General features: G+C 39.0%; 1 pseudogene; it reads right to left on the bottom strand.

Moving 5' to 3' along the window:
* Nucleotides 1–4,819: 4,819 nt before the first annotated feature.
* Nucleotides 4,820–4,949, bottom strand: LOC127483114 (U2 spliceosomal RNA; annotated as a pseudogene).
* Nucleotides 4,950–18,413: the final 13,464 nt, after the last annotated feature.

The following is an 18,413-nucleotide window of genomic DNA, read 5'->3' on the forward strand; positions in this document are numbered from 1 at the left end:
CTGAGCTTATCCATTTTATATTGATTTTATTAGGTTATATTTCAAAGGCTGAACTTTCTGACCTCATCTTGCTACTAAATTAAATATATGATTCTAGTAAGAATCATCAAAAGTCCAACAAAAACCTAAATGCTCACTGGGAAATTTGTTAAGTAAGTGGAATATATTTTCAGCCTAGCCAGGCTTATCATTTCATTCTTTAATGATATATTTTTCTTCAAAACCTCATCAAAATTATCATGATTATTCATTTTGTGTCACAAAAATGAAATAATAGCTAACATTTTAACAGTTGAATGTTTAAAAATTATCAAGCATATGAACATATCTCTTATTTCTATTCACGCAGCACTGGTAGATTATGATATTCAGTAACCTTTTTTTTTTTAATTTATTTGACAGGTAGAGTTATGGACAGTGAGAGAGAGAGAGACAGAAAGAAAGGTCTTCCTTCCGTTGGTTCACTCCCCAAATGGCCGCAACGACCGGCGCTGCGCCAATCCGAAGTCAGGAGCCAGGTGCTTCTTCCTGGTCTCCCATGCAGGTACAGGGGCCCAAGTGCTTGGGCCATCCTCTACTGCCCTCCTGGGCCACAGCAGAGAGCTGGGCTGGAAGAGGAGCAACAGGGACTAGAACCCGGCACCCATATGGGATGCCAGTGCCGCAGTCGGAGGATTAATCAAGTAAACCATGGCGCTGGCCCCCTAAATATGCATTTTTAAAAGATATGATTGTGGATCATCAGTTAGTTGTACTTGTCTACATTATCTTATGGGACCATAATACTATAATATGTATAATAAGAAATATGTCTTTGGTCATTGCCCAAATTTTAGGGCACACAATCCTTTCAAGCCATTGGAATATCTGGAGTTGTAAGTATTTCTTTGTGTGCAAATAAGATAACCGATGATAGCTAGGCGGAGGATTAACCAAGTGAGCCATGGTGCCGGCCCTTCAATAACCTTTTTTTTTTTTTTTAAAGATTCATTTATTTATTTGAAAGTTAGAGTTACAGACAGAGGGTGAGAGACAGAGATTCTTCCATGCCCTGGTTCACCCCCTAAATGACTGCAACATCCAGGGTGGACCAGGCTGAAGCAGAAGACAAGAGCTTCTTCCATGTCTCCCATGAGGGTGCAGGGGCCCAAGCACATAAGCCATCTTCTGCTCCTTTTCTCAGACCATTAGCTGCGAGCTGCATCAGAAGTGGAGCAGCTGGGACTTGAATACCTATTTGGTGCCAACTTTGCAAGTGGTGACTTCATCCACTATGCCACAACTTTTAACCTTTAGAGTAGAGCAGTGGTTCTTGAAATCTTACTTACCACACCAATAACATCAGCATCTCCTGGAAGCTTGATACAAAGACAAAATCTTAATGCTCTCCAGCTGTACTGAATCAGAAATTTTATTATATGTATATAAATCTTTTTCCTTATCATGAGGTATGTAAATTTCTTGGGAGCCAGGATGGAGAAAGATTTCCCACCAAGCCTTAAAGGTTCCTTTTCATATATAGAGAACATCTATACTTGTATTTGCTGCTCAGCTTTTATTCACCATATACTTTCCCCAGTTTCCCTCTGTGGGCCACTATTCCCATCCTCACTTGCTCTGAGTGAACAACACCCTACCCACTGGCTCAGGGGTGAGCATTTATTAGCTAAGATAACTATCCATGGCTTGCCCTGATGCAGTGATTAGTGCATGGTTGGATAGGACAAAATTAAATTAAACACACACATTAAGAATTTTGCTGGGAGCTGGCACTGAGGCATAGCAATAAAACTGCTGCCTGCAATACTGGCATCCCCTATGAGTACTGGTTCAGATCCCGGCTGCTCCACTTCCAATTGGCTCTCTGCTATGGCCTGGGAAAGCAGTAAAAGGTGTCCCAAGTCCTTGGGCCCCAGCACCCATGTGGGAGACCTGGAAGAAGCTCCTGGTTCTTGGCTTTGTGTTGGTGCAGCTCTGGCCATTGCGGACATCTGGGGAGTTAAACCAGTGAATAGAAGACCTCTCTTTCTCTCTCTCTGTCTCTCCTTCTCTCACTGTGCAACTCTTTCAAATAAATTAATAAATCTTTAAAAAAAAGAATTTTGCTGTATTTTCTCTTAAATATATATGCTAGGAAATTTTTCACATAAATCCACAAGGGGTCATGTATAAGGATATTTATTGAAGCAATGTCTGTTTTATTCACTGTTGTGTCTCATGTGCTAAAACAGTGCCTGATATAGTGTATGTGCCCATCATGTTTGTGAAAAAATAAGTTGTTTGTGATGGGGATTTTAGGGCAGGTTGAATGCTTATCACTGAGACAGAGAGGAAAATATAGTAGACGCATAGATGATTGCTATCAGGTGTTGTATAGCAAATAAAATTAATGCATTAGATATACAATAATAACAAAGAAACAAAAACATTGTGTTTTGTTAAAAAGCATTATTTATAACATACTGTTCAGGTAAGGTAAAATGCGATTACACAAATAGTGTTTATTTTGTAAAAACAACAAAGAAAATAAAAACACAAATTAAAATGCTTCCTATGAGGAAAACAGAATGGGATTGACACATAGTGATAAGAAATACACAAATATATCAAAAAATACTTAAAATAAGGTGCCTTTCAAAGGTTGGTAGTACTTTAGCATGAAGAGAAAGTGGTAAATGACTCAACCTTGAGCACCTGAGGTTAAAAATATTGCTGGTTGTTCTGAGAAAGATTCTCCTTTGCTTTCTGTATGGACTACAGGTGGTATAGACCCCTAAGAGCTGTAGAGAAAGAGAAAAAGTGGAATGGGGTCAGATACTAAAAGACCATGTATCCGGCCTTTCCTGAAGTATGTTTATAACTCCATTTGTTGTAGCTGGTTAAAAGAGATTGATTCACATTTTCTTTCACTTTTTAATAGTTTTTACTTATTTTTTATTTATGAGAGGTTGAGAAAGAGTGAGAGAGAGAGAGTGAGCGAGGGAGCACACTCCTGCCTGCTGCTTCACATTCCAAAGGTCCACAATAGCTGGGGCTGGGCCAGAACAAAGCCAAGAGCCCAGAACTGAATCCAGGTCTCCCATGGGGGAAGCAGGGGCACAATGACTTCAGCCAAGACTTGTGCCTTGGGGCCGCATTGTGGCACAAAAGGTAAAGCCACTGCCTGCAGTGCTGGCATCCCATATGGGCACTGGTTCAAGTCCCAGCAGCTCCACTTCTGATCCAGCTCTTTGCTATGGCCTGGGAAAGCAGCAGAAGATGGCCCAAGTTCTTGGGCCCCTGAGCCCACATGGGAGACCTGGAAGGAGCTCCTGGCTCTTGGCTTCTGATCAGCTCAGCTCTGGCTGTTGCTGTCATTTGGGGAGTGAACCAGCGAAATGGAAGACCTTTCCCTCTCTCTTTCTGTCTCTCCTTCTCTCTCTATGTAACTCTGACTTTCAAGTAAATAAATCTTAAAAAAAAAAAAAAACCAGACTTGTGCCTCTTAGGGTGCACATTAGCAGGCATCTGGAATTGAAAGTATAGCTGAGACACAAACTTAGAACTCTGATATGGAATGTGGGTGCCCCAAGCCATGTCTTAACTACTACACACGAACACTACCTGTTCTCCCACTTTTAATGAAGAAAACAGAGATTCACCACCTCTTTCTTTGCTTCTGCTAGCCAACTTGTGAAAATACTAACTTAGGTTTGCTGTCTCTACAAACGCACTCACTCACATAATATGGCCAAGCAACCTGACGTTGATCACCTTAATGCTGTACTGAAATAATCTAATACTCTCCACCAAGTAGCACATATATTAGACATTTTCCTAAAATGATCTCCTATCTTTTCACTGATTGTTCATCCTCAGACCTCTTCACTGGGCTCTTCTTAAATGGTAACTGAGGATAAGTATTTAACCAAATGTATGTCAACCTCCTTGTGGATCAGAGGAGATGCACCAACCATTGAGAACAGTCACTGTCCTGTTAACCACGGAGGGAGCAGCCTTCTGGGGAAGTGCTGACTGCATTATCAGTCTGGGTGGAAGCTATTTTTATTACTACTACTTTTATTATTAATATCCAAGTTACTATTAACTCCAGCTATTAACCATCTTTGTTTTACATTTTCTTCTGGAACTAAATTTTACAATATAATAAATGTTTTTAAAAGTACTTCAGAGCTAAGAGCTTCAAAAGCTGTATTTCTATTCCTGACTCCTGAACTCCAAACTCGAATTTGCTGCTAACACAGAGAGAGCATGCTTTACAAACACTTTGAATTTTAGCATCCACTGGAATTCTGCCTCATGCTGACTCTCTGCTCCTGGAGAGGCTTACCAAGGATCTACTCTCAAAAAACTAGAAATGATAATAATTTTTCATTCTTTCCTTTTATTTGACTTTCTATATCCCCTCCCACCCATTGAAGTTTAATAGTAGCAAGGTACGCTAGAGTATATTCTATGTTATTTTTTATGTGTATGTCTTCTTGTCCAGAGCTCATAACTATAGTACTAACTTAAATCCCACATTTTAAGCTCTATATTATTAGTCCTAAAACAATCTCCTCATCTGGAATCTCCCAACTTTTTAATTTACACTTTGCATTGCTACCTGAATTCTCATCTAAAAGTCACTGATTGGGTTGTATCACATGTCACTCAGTCTCAATGAATACTCAGTAGTATCCTGCTATCTGAAGAAATATGTACACTCCTATGTCGTATTCTCAATCTTCCCTGAAGTGGCTCAAAAGGAAATTCTTATTCTACTGCATCCTTTCAAAAACTCCCAAATTCAGTCATGTCAGGTTTATTGTCATCCTAGAAGGGATAATGATTTTGAGTATTTTTTCTTGTGCTAGGATTGTTCTTCCCATTTTTTGTAGAATACCCCCTTTTTAAACTGATAAGAACAGATACTACACTAGATCTTAGCCAAAAGGCTGAGAAGTGATAGAATAACCCCTTTTTATAGATCCATTTCAAGGTTACTGTTTCCATAAAGCCTTCCCTGAACCATCAAGTTATAATGAACAACTTTTTTCATTTATAATCCTAAAGCATGTCTCTTCTGCTCCACTTAGCATCTATTCAAATTAACCTTGTGATGTGACTTTTCTACTCACAATTATCCTCATCCTTACCACATGAAATCTAGGTTCTAAGAAATTTTATGATGAAGATTCTGACTTTCTAATTTTGGATACTCAACCCCAAGAACAGCACTTGGTAAACAGGGTCCCAATAAATGTTTAATTAAATTTAACATTCATAATTTTTTAAAGATTTGTTTATTTATTTGAAAGGCTGAGTTACAGAGAGGCAGAGGCAGAGAGAGAGAGAGAGAGAGAGAGAGAGAACAGTCTTCCATTGTCGCTCCCCGTCTTCGTGGAGGAACGACACAGGACCCTGCGCTGTTCTTTTGTCTGCTCGGCCCTCCCCGGGTTTGCTGCTGGTTCTTCCCGGGTTGGCTACCATCCCTTCCACCTCCGTGGAAGGGCGGTTCCCCCTGCCACTTTCCCCACTTCCGCGGGGGAGTGGCACACCGCCGGCCGGCTCTCTCGGGGGCTGCACAGGTGTTCCTTCAGATAGATGTTCCTCGTGCATGTTGTCTCTCTCCTCCTTTATAGTCCTCTTCCACCAATCCCAACTCTGCTACCCACACGCCGAGTATGCTGCTCTCCTCCAATCAGGAGCAGGTCCTACAGTTTATTGGTTGAACTGGAGGCAGCTGTGTAGAAGCTGTTTCTCCCTTCTCAGCGCCATATTGTGGGAGAGCAGATACATAGAATAAGTCTTAATTCCAGTAACTTAGTCTAGTCCGAGTTGCTCCCCACATTCCATCTCCTTCTTTCTCTCTCCTTCCTTCTCTCTCTTTCTCTTTCTTCTTTCTCCTTCCTTCCTTCCTTCCTTCCTTCCTTCCTTCCTTCCTTCCTTCCTTCCTCTTTCTCTCTTTCCCTCTCTCTCTCTCTCTTTCTTCTTTCTTTCTCTGCCTTTCTTCTCGTCAAATCCATGGTAGAAGGATGTGGTTTTATGTTTAGGAGCAGTAACAGTGTTCAGAGGCTTCGACCTCCATATCAGGGCCCTTAATGAAAGAGGCAGTGTGATTTTGGCAAGTGGGAATTATTTCTCAGTTCTTAGTATACTGCTTGCTTCTCTACAATTATTGTTCACCTAATTCCTCTATTAAATCGCTTATATTTGAATTAGTTATAATGAATTTATGTTACTCCATTTAGTCTGCTATAACAAAATACCTTTTCAGTAAATAATTATCTATTGACACCTCTTTTTCACAGTTCTGGGGACTAAGAATTCCGAGTTCTAAGCACTGGCAGATTTGGTATCTGGAGAGGGTCTGCTTTATTCTCCAGCAAAGGTTATTTTTTGTAGCCTAACATGGTGGAAGGAGAAAATGAGATTTATTGGGCCTTTGTCGAAGGGCACTAATCTATTCATACAGCCTTAATCCTCATGAACTGATTACCCTACAAACATTCCACTTCCTAATTATTGCCTTTGAGGTAGAATTTGAAGATACGAGTTTTAGGGAGCACAAACACTCTGACTATAGCAGAATCTTATTATTTGCAAGCAAAATTTGAGTGATAAAATAGTTGTTTCATCAAAGGATGCAGGTAATTAATATTCAAATAAATGTGAATCTACAGGTGGCTATGTGAACAGGGTCCAGCTATCATTTGAATATGGAGATTGTTCACATGACAACCTGTAGTAAAATAATGATGATAATTACCTCTCGTGGTGATCCTAGAATAGTTTTATGAAAGTAAAAATCATCCAGATTGATTGACTGTTCTGATAATCTATTAAATGATTTAAGCATAAAAACATTGTATAGTAGAATAACTACCTCTAATGGCACTGCTGAGCTTTAAATGTCTCAAAATATCACCAAGGAACTAAGAAAATTCTATGGCTGCCTTCACATGATATCTTATTTAAATATCAGTAGAGTTTCAGAGGTGAAAATTCAGAACCTTTCTAATTTCCAGGCATTATATATGAGTCAATAATGGTCCTTCTGTATTGGCCTGATGTTGTTTACTGCTTTATAATGGGCTGAGACCTCTTACATCAAAAACCCACCAACACTAAACTCAGATTTTTATCACACAAACGTTTTAAACATAGCCAAAATAAATTCATAACCATTTACAGTGTACCTGCTTTCTATAACCAAGGAAACTGTACCCAATGTCTACTAGCCATAGTTAAAGGAAATCCATGAAGTCTAGAAGTTGCCAATCTGTTGTGGTACTTTGGAGTTATCTGACCCAGAGACTTACTGTTGGTCTGCTGAACACCACTTAAGGGTGTAAGTCTCCTCTCAGATTTCTGTCCTCCTTTCCCTTTGGAGAGTGGTCTCTATGCCATAGCATCTGGATTGTCTTGTGTTATGAGGGCCTTTCCCGTACATGCAAGCTTGGCAAAGTGTTACCCAGGTGAAGTATATTTAAAGCTCATTCATTATGTGCAACTGCCACTTAATTATGATCACCAATTTTTTTTTTTTTTTGTAATCAGCTTGCAAATTCCTCAAACTCATTACACCAAGGTAGTTGAAGTATACTATAGATCAAATTCAAAGTCACATCAACTTTCTGGAGTAAAAATAAAGTCAAAGATTAGAAAAGACAGGGATCTTACCAATGAGATGTAATGGATGGCATTTGGTGAATTGGGCAAGTAGGAGTTTTTTGACTCCTACAAATCCAATCTGTCTTCTATACCAGCAGAAGAAGCCTCTCCTCTTCCAGCTCATGTGTACGATTCTTTCTTGTATGATGAGCCAGGAAATGCCTCACTGAAAACAGTTATCTTTTGAAGGCATGCAAATTTTTCTCATTTCAATATGTCTACTTTCACTTTTTGCCTCAAGGCGTATAAATGAAGTCAGATTTCAATATGCCTCAGACAGTCAATTTCAAAGTAAAGCAGGAGAAATAAGATTTCCATTCCAAAATAATTGAAATATTTTGCTAATATGGAAAGGACAAATCTGGAAACTATTTATGAAAATGGGCTGTGAGATTCTGGACAAGTGTGAGAAGATGGACTTCTTATTATTACTATGGATTTGCATGACTAGAGCCTGCTTAACTAAAGACTCTTGATTTAAAGTAGCATTTTGAGTAGCTGGGAGTATTTCTAAATTCTATATCAGTGAATTGACTAAAACTCAAATGCAATATTGGCCTATGGTGAATAAAATTGGGATATCATAATTTCCTTAATATAATACGGGGAAAAAATCCAAAGTCCTAGGACAATAGCACCGCTGAACTTGATTTTTTTATAGGTTCTGGCTCAGTTATCCCTTAATAATTTCTTCAGAGAAGGCCTCATTTATATTCCTTTCACCACAGAATTAAACAATACTTCAATGTAGATAAATATATTAACCAAAGCCCTCTAGAGTCTTTTCTCTGTAGGCCAAGAATGAGGTTAGAAATGGTGGCACTGAAATAGACTGGCTGAAACCAATGGTATTATGAATCTTACGTGACAGAGGAAAAGTTAATGAAAAGGGACAAGATTGCGATAGTCCCTTTAATGAGCAACAGGACCAAGATGATAATAAGGCTGCTTTAATCTGCAGTTATTTTTGGTTACACCTAATTGATTGTGGCGTTTCTAGAACTGCAATAGATGAGCAGTCCATTAATTCCCTACTTGATCGCTATTGCCAGAGGGAAGAAAACTTTACCTCTGCTATAAAGGTCAAAGTGGAAGGCCTTGTAAAATGAGGAGATTGTGAGAAGTTTGTCTATGATGATTTATGAATAGGGAAAAAAATTCTTAGGCCACACAGACAGATACTCACAGAGAAGTTTATTTGAGAGTGGTGATAAAGAGATTTCAACAACAGGAGTCACTGTGCACTTACTCCTCATGTAGGATCTTTGTCCTTAGTGTGCTGTACATTGAGATTTAATGCTATAACTAGTACTCAAACAGTATTTTTCACTTTATGTTTCTGTGTGGGAGCAAACTGTTGAAATCTTTACTTAATGTATGCTAAACTGATCTTCTGTATATAAAGAGAATCGAAAATGAATCTTGATGTGAATGGAAGGGGAGAGGGAGTGGATAAGGGGAGGGTTGCGGGTGGGAGGGACGTTATGGGGGGGAAGCCATTGTAATCCATAAGCTGTACTTTGGAAATTTATATTCATTAAATAAAAGTTAAACAAAATAAAAAAAAAGAGATTTGGGGAGCAATTACATAAATCGAACTCATGAAATGGTTCAAAAGGAAGATTTGGTTTCCATGGAAATGATCATCAAATGGTTTCCTCTTCTGAAGAGACTCCTGGTTAGGTTGTCCAACCATATTATGCATACTGTTAATGTCAGTGTTTGTTCACTTGTTTCAGTTTATGACAATTGGACTCATGAACAATGTAGGCATAATAGCAAGGGCTCAACATTTCTTCTCATTTAAGTTTTTATCTGGTAATTTACATTGTGGTATATCCAAATGTGGCATTAACAGAGAAAAATTAGAAAATATTGGTGTAGAAAAAATTGTATGAGACCAACCTGACACCTACAAGTCAATGCATTCATTTCCTTATCCAAGGAGCAGAAATTTTTCATCCTGAATTGGACTTGTATTCTGCAGATAAATGGAAATACTGAATAAATGTATTAAATGCCATAAAACAGTCAATAAATTACTTTATCAAAATAATACATAACATTCCCACAAAGCTAATGAGCATTATTGAATGGATCTGAGCCATAGTTTTACTCACTATCAGACATAGTCTGAAAACTAGAGCAAATACAGATTGAAAATTGCTTGAGGCATCGGAAAGTACTTGCTGAGGATGACACTTTATTTTTAATGATATTGTGTACCTGTAACAGAATCGTGTACATATGCTGCTATAAAACATAACCCCATATCTCTGTGCCTGAAAATAATAAAGATTTATTTCTTACTCATGCTGCTTGACAATTGCACATGTAGGTACTTACCCTGGATCTTCAGGCTAATTAAACAGCTAACTTTACGTATATTGCCAGAGGGAAAAGACATCGGAGAGTCTCAGTGTTGCCCAGAAGTGACACACTACATTTTTGCTCACACTTCATTTATCAGACTGGTTACAAGACCCCAGACAACCGTTACCAGTCATGAAGTACAATTCTGCAATGAACCTGAAGCGTGGAGCATGGAACAGTGCTGCTGACTCCAAAATCCATCCAGAAAGTCTAACAAATTTCTCTCAGACATTGATATTATTCTGAGAAGATACTTGCTAAACAGCTTTCAAATTCTGAAGCCTGACAAATCCATTTACCCTGTATTCTTCTAAGGATTTCCTTGGAGCTATGCTGTTTTGCCTGATTGTCCATCCCAGCCCTCCAACCTCTATTTTATTTGTTTTCCTTTTCCTCTTTTGTCTCAACTAGGCGTTCCAAGAATAACAAACTCTGCGTGGAAGCAGAGCTTGCTCAGTATGGGCAAGGGAAATGTTTCCGCTGGGAAAAGGTCAGATGCTTAAAGAACATGGTTCTGCAATGTACCTTGTAGGAGGATGAAGATCATTTTGGAAAATTTAATTCTATTTTGGCTAATCCAGAAGTAGTTCAAGAATAATGAATTATAAAATGTTGTAATAGAGTGCCTGTGGAGGAAAATGTGGCCTCTATTATCCTCTTACTAGTAGATCAAACAGAAATGTGGGTATTAGAACCTGACTTGGAAATTGTATTATGAAATGCTACCCAGGCCACCTCAGTGATTTCAAAGTGCTGTGAATCTCTTTGCTTCCATCTGACATCCAGATGGACAGGAAAGGCTATGCAGATGGGGTAGTAAATGAAGATTATTTTATTATCTGTTTCTTAAGGAATACAGTCCTTTGTTAAATGCTACAATGCCTAAATACAATAAAGCAAGCAGACTTATGGCATTTCACTCAACTTCATTAGTATTACATATCCTGAAATATTAATTTTCAGGAAATTTTAACCTAGCATTATATTTAATTGGTAACTTTAACTGGTATTTATCAAGGATTTGTTATAATCATTGTGCCATGTTCATATAGGTTTCAACTTAAAGCAGGAGTTTTCCACAGACTTCATCAAATCTAAGAATTTAACAGCAATCTCATAATGGTCATCAACATATGGGGGAATCACATTTACTGGGTAAGTCTAACAAAGATAAAGATCAGGCATATGCTTTCACTACTAACAAAAACTCTACGTATTAAAAGAGGCGTGCGTGGGGCAGGTGTGAGTGAATCCTATGATTTACCCAATAGATCCTAAACACAATGAATTACTAAATGCACAAATGGTTATTTCCCCATGAATATTTGCACCAAATGGAATCCCAGAACCACAAACCTTTTATGACTCATTCATACCCTTGCAGGCATACTCACATGTAGTCTCATCTAAGGAAGTCTGACAAATCCACTTTGTTAATACTTGCTCACAATATTCTCCAGAACCATGAAGAGGGAACTCAGAGAAACTGAGACAGGAAGAGAGTTAGCATCTTGCTGAAGATCACAAAAGCAGTGGCTACTCTGGAAATGGAATTACTTCTGTCTTTCCGACCAGAAATCTCAATCACCCTCTACGTACATCACATCGTCATGACAGTTCCCAAGTGAATCACTCAGTTGATATACTCAAATAATGCTGAATCCCTAACAATTATGCTAGCTAAGCAAATTTTAATGACTGATATTTGCTCCTTCTAGCAACTCGAAGGAGGTTCTACTATTGCTTTTTTTTTTTTTTTTTTTTTTTTTTGGACAGGCAGAGTTAGACAATGAGAGAGAGAGAGAGACAGAAAGAAAGGTCTTCCTTCCGTTGGTCCACTCCCCAAATGGCCGCTACGACTGGAGCTATGCTGCTCTGAAGCTAGGAGCCAGGTGCCTCTTCCTGGTCTCCTGTGTGGGTACAGGCACCCAAGCACTTGGGCCATCCTCCACTGCCTTCCCGAGCCACAGCAGAGAGCTGGACTGGAAAAGGAGCAACTGGGACAGAATCCGGTGCCCCAACTGGAACTAGAACCTGGGGTGCTGGTGCCGCAAGTGGAGGATTAGCCAAGTGATACCAAGTTATTAAGCACCAAATCAAAGAATCAAATGCTTAATGACACACTCTGGAGTTGACACTAAATTCTGCAGTAAAATTTTACTTTTAAACTGATGCAAACAACAGTTCTCTTGAAAAAAATCCTGAAACCAAAGTTGAAGGGTTAAAGTCAAACTAATACTCCAGCCAATAAGTAAAACTGACTCTTAATTAGTGCTTTTTATAGAGTGCACTAAATATTGGACTGTTTATGAAGGTATAAAATTAGCTTCTCTTGCTCAACTGTGACTTGCTTTTACATAAGTTACCTGTTTGATAATGAGAAATGGAAGTAGTGAACCTTCACCCACATTAAGTCACTGAAATAAGTAGAGTAGTGGCTGGAAATTCCTTGGAGAATGCCTGATCATCAGATAATACGTGTAGACACATTTGGGTAGAGTATAAATTACAGGTAATTTGCTATTATGCAGTCAGGTGAATTATACTTAGAAGGTATATGAATATCCACCATTCAATGGTGATCTTAGTTCAATGACAAAAGTCATTAAATCTGTAATGACTTATAAAGAATCTATACAAAAAAGAGGCATTTGTCATCACAAATGTGAATTCTGAGTTTCAGCTCGTGTCAGGTATATAATGGTGTATGAATAAATATTTTACGATTATTACACCATTAAAAACTAGCAGTTGGTAACTGCTTTAGTACGTGGGTGACATCCTTAAGCCTGTCTAAGGAAGCCTAAATTAGTAAACGTTAAGCTAAAATGAATGAATTTTGGCTTAAATTAGTAAATTTTATACATTCATAGAAAGATTAAATTAGTTCATGCCCTCCTAATAGCAGCAAAATGCAGTAAAGGCAACACATTAAACAGAAAGAATATGGAAACAGAAAATAAGAAATCTGAATTCTGAATGCCTGGCTTTGTATTTTAATTATCTTACTTATTTTCCTAATCTCTAAAATAATGATAAGCACTGTAACAAAACTCTAAATGACAAAAATAAAAGTATCAAAGACTATTCAAACAGAAAATATTATTTTAATAAAATTTATATATAATAAAGGGGAATTTAGTGTGTGGTCTGTACATAGTTATCTAGGTTAATGTTTATTTTTATTTTTCTTTGTATGACAATTATATTAATTTACTTGTTTTCAAAAAAATAACCAAAATAGTTTTCAGTAGTTGATACATTTATATTCTAATATGCTTAAATATGCATTTTTAAAATTATTTAGTTGACAGAGTTATAGACAGTGAGAGAGAGAAGGGTCTTCCTTCCGTTGGTTCACCCCCACAATGGCCACCACAGCCACGCTGTGCCGATCCAAAGCCAGGAGCCAGGTGCTTCTTCCTGGTCTCCCATGTGGGTACAGGGCCCAAACACTTGGGCCATCCTCCACTGCACTCCCAGGCCACAGCAGAGAGCTGGGCTGGAAGAGGAGCAACAGGAACTAGAACCCGGCACCCATATGGGATGCCAGTGCCGCAGACGGAGGATTAATCAAGTAAGCCATGGCGCTGGCCCCCTAAATATGCATTTTTAAAAGATATGATTGTGGATCATCAGTTAGTTGTACTTGTCTACATTATCTTATGGGACCATAATACTATAATATGCATAATAAGAAATACGTCTTTGATCTTTGCCCCAATTTTAGGGCACACAATCCTTTCAAGCCATTGGAATATCTGGAGTTATGAGTGTTTTTTTGTTTGTTTGTTTGTTTTCTTGACAGGCAGAGTGGACAGTGAGAGAGAGAGACAGAGAGAAAGGTCTTCCTTTGCCGTTGGTTCACCCCCCAATGGCCGCTGCGGCTGGCGTGCTGTGGCCAGTGCACCGAGCTGATCCTAAGGCAGGAGCCAGGTGCTTCTCCTGGTCTCCCATATGGGTGCAGGGCCCAAGGACCTGGGCCATTCTCCACTGTACTCCCGGGCCACAGCAGAGAGCTGGCCTGGAAGAGGGGCAACCGGGACAGAATCCGGCGCCCTGACCGGGAACAGAACCTGGTGTGCTGGGGCCACAGGTGGAGGATTAGCCCATTGAGCCAGGCACCGGCCTATAGGTGTCTTTGTGTGTGCAAATAAGATAACGGATGAGAGGTAGGGGTTCCCAGATAGCCTCAGATTGAGGACTGGTTGCCATGGGAACCAACCAAGTCTTTGGTGGACTGAGACTTTCAGCCTGGGGAGGGGAGACCTCCAGAGAGGGGAAAGTGGGTTGAACTTGAGCTAATCACTGATGGTCAATAATTTAGTAAATCACGCTTCCAGTGAAAATTTCCAGAAAAACCCCAAAGTACAGGGTTTGCAAGCTTCCCAGGTTGATGAACATGTAGAGGGTAGCATGTTCCAGGAGACAAAAAATCTACCCCTTCATATGTTTGCCCCATGCAACCCTTCCATCTGGTTGTTGCTGAGTTGCATCCTGTTTTAACAAATAGGTAGTGTGAGTAAAGTGCTTTTCTGGGTTCTGTGAGCCACTCTAGCAAATGATAGGAGCAGAGAAGGGGGTCATGGGAGCTGCTGTTTGGTAGCCAAGTTGGACAGAAGTTATGATAACTTTGGAATCGACTGTGATAGGCATCTAATGTGAGGACAGTCCTGTAGGCCTGAGCTCTTAACTTGTAGGGTCTGTGCTAACTCCAGGTAGTGTCAGAACTGAATTGAATTGTAGACTCCCAGTTAGCATCAGAGAATGTCTTGGTATAGAACAATCTACACATTTTGATGACAAGAGTGTTGTGTATATATCAAAGTGGAAAAATAGTTTTTCCCCGGCTATCTACAAGAACACTAAACTGTTATGACAGACACAAATTCTAGCAAACCCAGGCAAATATATACATTTGCTTTTTAGTGAAAAACACTATTGAATTTCTTACATGTGACTTAAAGGACTGTGGCGATTTGGGACTTGTATTTAGTAAATTGTTCACAATAAGTGTTTTTAAATATTCAATTATAAATAAGAGCTTGTGACTGATGAAGCATAAGTCTGTAGTCATGTGATTTATGGGTCATGTCACTTAATCATGTATCTGGAAGTGACTGATTTATTTATCTTGGGAGTTGTTTCCAAGTCATGCAACTGCTTTGTGAATATGACTTATTTAGAATCTCAGAGGATGATGAATGGTTCATGCATTTGATTTATAAGATGCATTACTAACTTACCATTCCTCCAGCTGGGGAAAGAGTCAGTACTTTATACTTGGGGTATAACTATCCATTTCATTAATAAAACAAGACTGATTTATTTTACTGGCTTATGTATACAGATTTTAAATTTTAGCTCTAGCCATGTTCTAAATCCCTGTGATTTTCAAACAAGTCTCTTTTCTCAGGTGCTGATTGTATAACTATAGTTTATGGTAACTTCTACTGAATACTATATTACATTTTTCCAGAATGCAAGAATGCACTCTGATCAAGATGGATTCTTTGTTTTTTTTTTTTTTATCCTTTTAGGGCCAAAAGCAGAAGTTATTGCTTGATTGGCCTGTCACCTCCTAGTCTCTGTTCTCTCTCTTCTATACAATCATAGCTGTCACTTTGGGCTTTAGCTGCCCCTTCAGGAGCCAAAAACTCTTTCATAGTGACATCATGAAGATTACTGCTACATGTTGGCTTGTCTCCCAAGGAACATGGTACCAGGCCTTAGGAGACACAGGGCTGGTAACTATTACAGGGCAAACTGAAAAGGAGAAGACAGGGATAGGATAAAGTGACCTCACTGGCCACACTTGTCTTGAAGATGGCAATGGGGTCTGGGCCAAGAGTTTAAAAGGGTCCAAGTCTTAATTTTCTTTTCAAATTTGTTAGAATTGTGAACATCTGTACCAAGGCATAGCATATTTCTATGGAAATGTAGAATCATGTGGTGGTGAGATAATTGGAAGCCAGAGGTTCATGATTCTAAGAAGTAATAAGAGTAGTTAATTGTTATTGATGCTCACTCACTATATGCCATGTACTATCTTTTTCTAAGATTTATTTATTTACTTGAAAGTCAGAGTTACATAGAGAAGGAGAGGCAGAGAGAGAGAAATCTTCCATCTACTGGTTCACTCCCCAATTGGCCGCAATGGCTGGAGCTGTGCCAATCCAAAGCCAGGAGCCAGGAGCCAGAAGCTTCTTCTGGGTCTCCCACATGGGTGCAGGGTCTCAAGGACTTGGGCCATCTTCTACTGCTTTTCCAGGCCGTAGAAGAGAGCTGGATCAGAAGTAGAGCTGCCTGGACTAGAACCAGCACCCATATGGGATGCCAGCACTGAAGGGGGCAGTTTTACCTGTTATGCCACAGCACCAGCCTTACCATGTACTATTTTAAGTTCTCTATGTATGCAAACTCTATAGTCAACAATATTTTATGGTACATAATAATATCACCACTATTGGAGAAGAGAAGAAACTCAGAAAGCTTAAGTATCCCACCAAAGTTCAGATATGATAGAACACCAGGAATCAAATGTAGTCTGTCCTTTTCTGTCTATCCTAGTGAAAGAAGAGGTGGGACATTGGACTCAGATCCAGAAAAGGGAGCTTGGAAGAAGGAATGGGTGAAAAATTCAGAATGTAAGGATTTCAAATGTATTGTTGTTGAGGGTGGAAGTTAATTCTCTGGAGGGAGAAGTGTTGAACTGTATATGGACAACCTATTAGAATAAGGAGAAGGAACTGTGGAGTGTTAATAAGATTCAGAAGTAGTGGCAGACTAAGAGTGACAGGCTGGAGATCTATTTGGGTTCAGAATTTATTTGGATTATCACAGAATCCTATAGCAAAGAGAACAAGGTGGGTCTTTGACTTATTAACTTTATTAAATAAATGTGTTGAAAGAAAAAGGCTTGCAGGAGACACAGTCTAATCAAGATAAGTTCAAGGCCCATGAAATTTGTGTATATAGACTATTTATGTGGTTCTGACTTGGGTGTAGATAAAGAGAAAGTCGAAGAAAAGAGAGTCAGTGTATTGTTTTTTCATAAACAGTATGAAAAATACACATTTTATAAAGTTCTTGTTGTGAACCTATTGGGTGTTAACTTTTTAAATTTATCATTTAGAGTATAAAATTGGTCCATTACCAAGATTTTTAAAAAGCCATTATTTAAAGAGAGGACTTTCTACTTTTAGCCACAGTATAATTAGGATTAGATTTAACTTCTCATCCTAAATAACTAGAAAACTGAACAAAATATATGAGACGTCTATTTTCAGACATGGACAGCAGGGAGTACAGATAATGGTGGTCACTGTGAAAGAGAAAATACACCAGGCGGGCTTTTGTCTGTCTGAAGTTCTTTTCAGATCTTTAGTAAAGCACAGCGGTCCTGTTGACTTGAGGAGACAGAGATTGGAGGGGACAGATAGAGGAGACAGAGGTGTTTGAGTTTGGAGGACAAATGAAGAGATAAGAGAAAGCTAAGTAGAGAAGGAGCTCCAGAAGTCAGCGGAGGAATCCCTTTGTGCCTATGTCTAAGTGGCAGTGTGTGTATGTGGAGTGTGTTGCTTAACCTCTATAATGAAACAAAACAAATTAACACTAGACCACGGGGCTAAGAACAGTCTCCTGCCTAAGAAGTCATGGCCCACTGCTTTGTTTTCAGACCCGAGGCAATTTTCAGATCCAGAACCCATTGGTTTAAGAGATGGCTGCGTCTACAGGAGAAAGAATCTCCTACCCTGCAGCAAATATAGATCAGAACAACTCCTAAGAATTTCTCTAAAGGCATCTATGGCTATTTTCCCAAGGAAATGTCCAGTTTAGGAAGAACTATGGGACATAAGGTCTGGGTGGAAGCTGACGTACAGACATTATAAAAATCACTGTTTTGCCACTTTTAGAGTAGGGACTTAAGGAAACCAGATAATAAAACTTTGGGCCAAGTCCAACTCAGTAAAGACCCACTGTGGTTATTTCTCTGCTTCTTAAATATGTATTGGAACTGGTATACCTGGCAGTTGGAGAATCACTAACATTTAGTCACTGGTGCCAGAGATACATTTTATCATAGCAAGGAAGGTGTAGTTGTGAACATGGCTACTTTGTAGTTAAGTAAAAGGTGGTCTACCATTGTTCTTTAGGGTCCATCCATTCTTTGAAGGGGCTAGACTGTAAAATTAGTTAGAGATATGATAGAGACCACTATTCTTGCTTCCTTTTATTTTCAATGTTGATATGAATCTTTGTTGCAATCCCTACCTTCACTCTGGGATGTGATATCATTTTTGAGAATGATGCATTGCATAGATAACTGGATAATGCAAGCAAGTGGTGCTTTTATGTTGGTGGTCTTGGTGAGATACTTCAGA

The sequence above is a fragment of the Oryctolagus cuniculus genome, chromosome 4 (genome assembly GCF_964237555.1).
Source record: "Oryctolagus cuniculus chromosome 4, mOryCun1.1, whole genome shotgun sequence".
Taxonomy (NCBI): Eukaryota; Metazoa; Chordata; class Mammalia; order Lagomorpha; family Leporidae; genus Oryctolagus; species Oryctolagus cuniculus.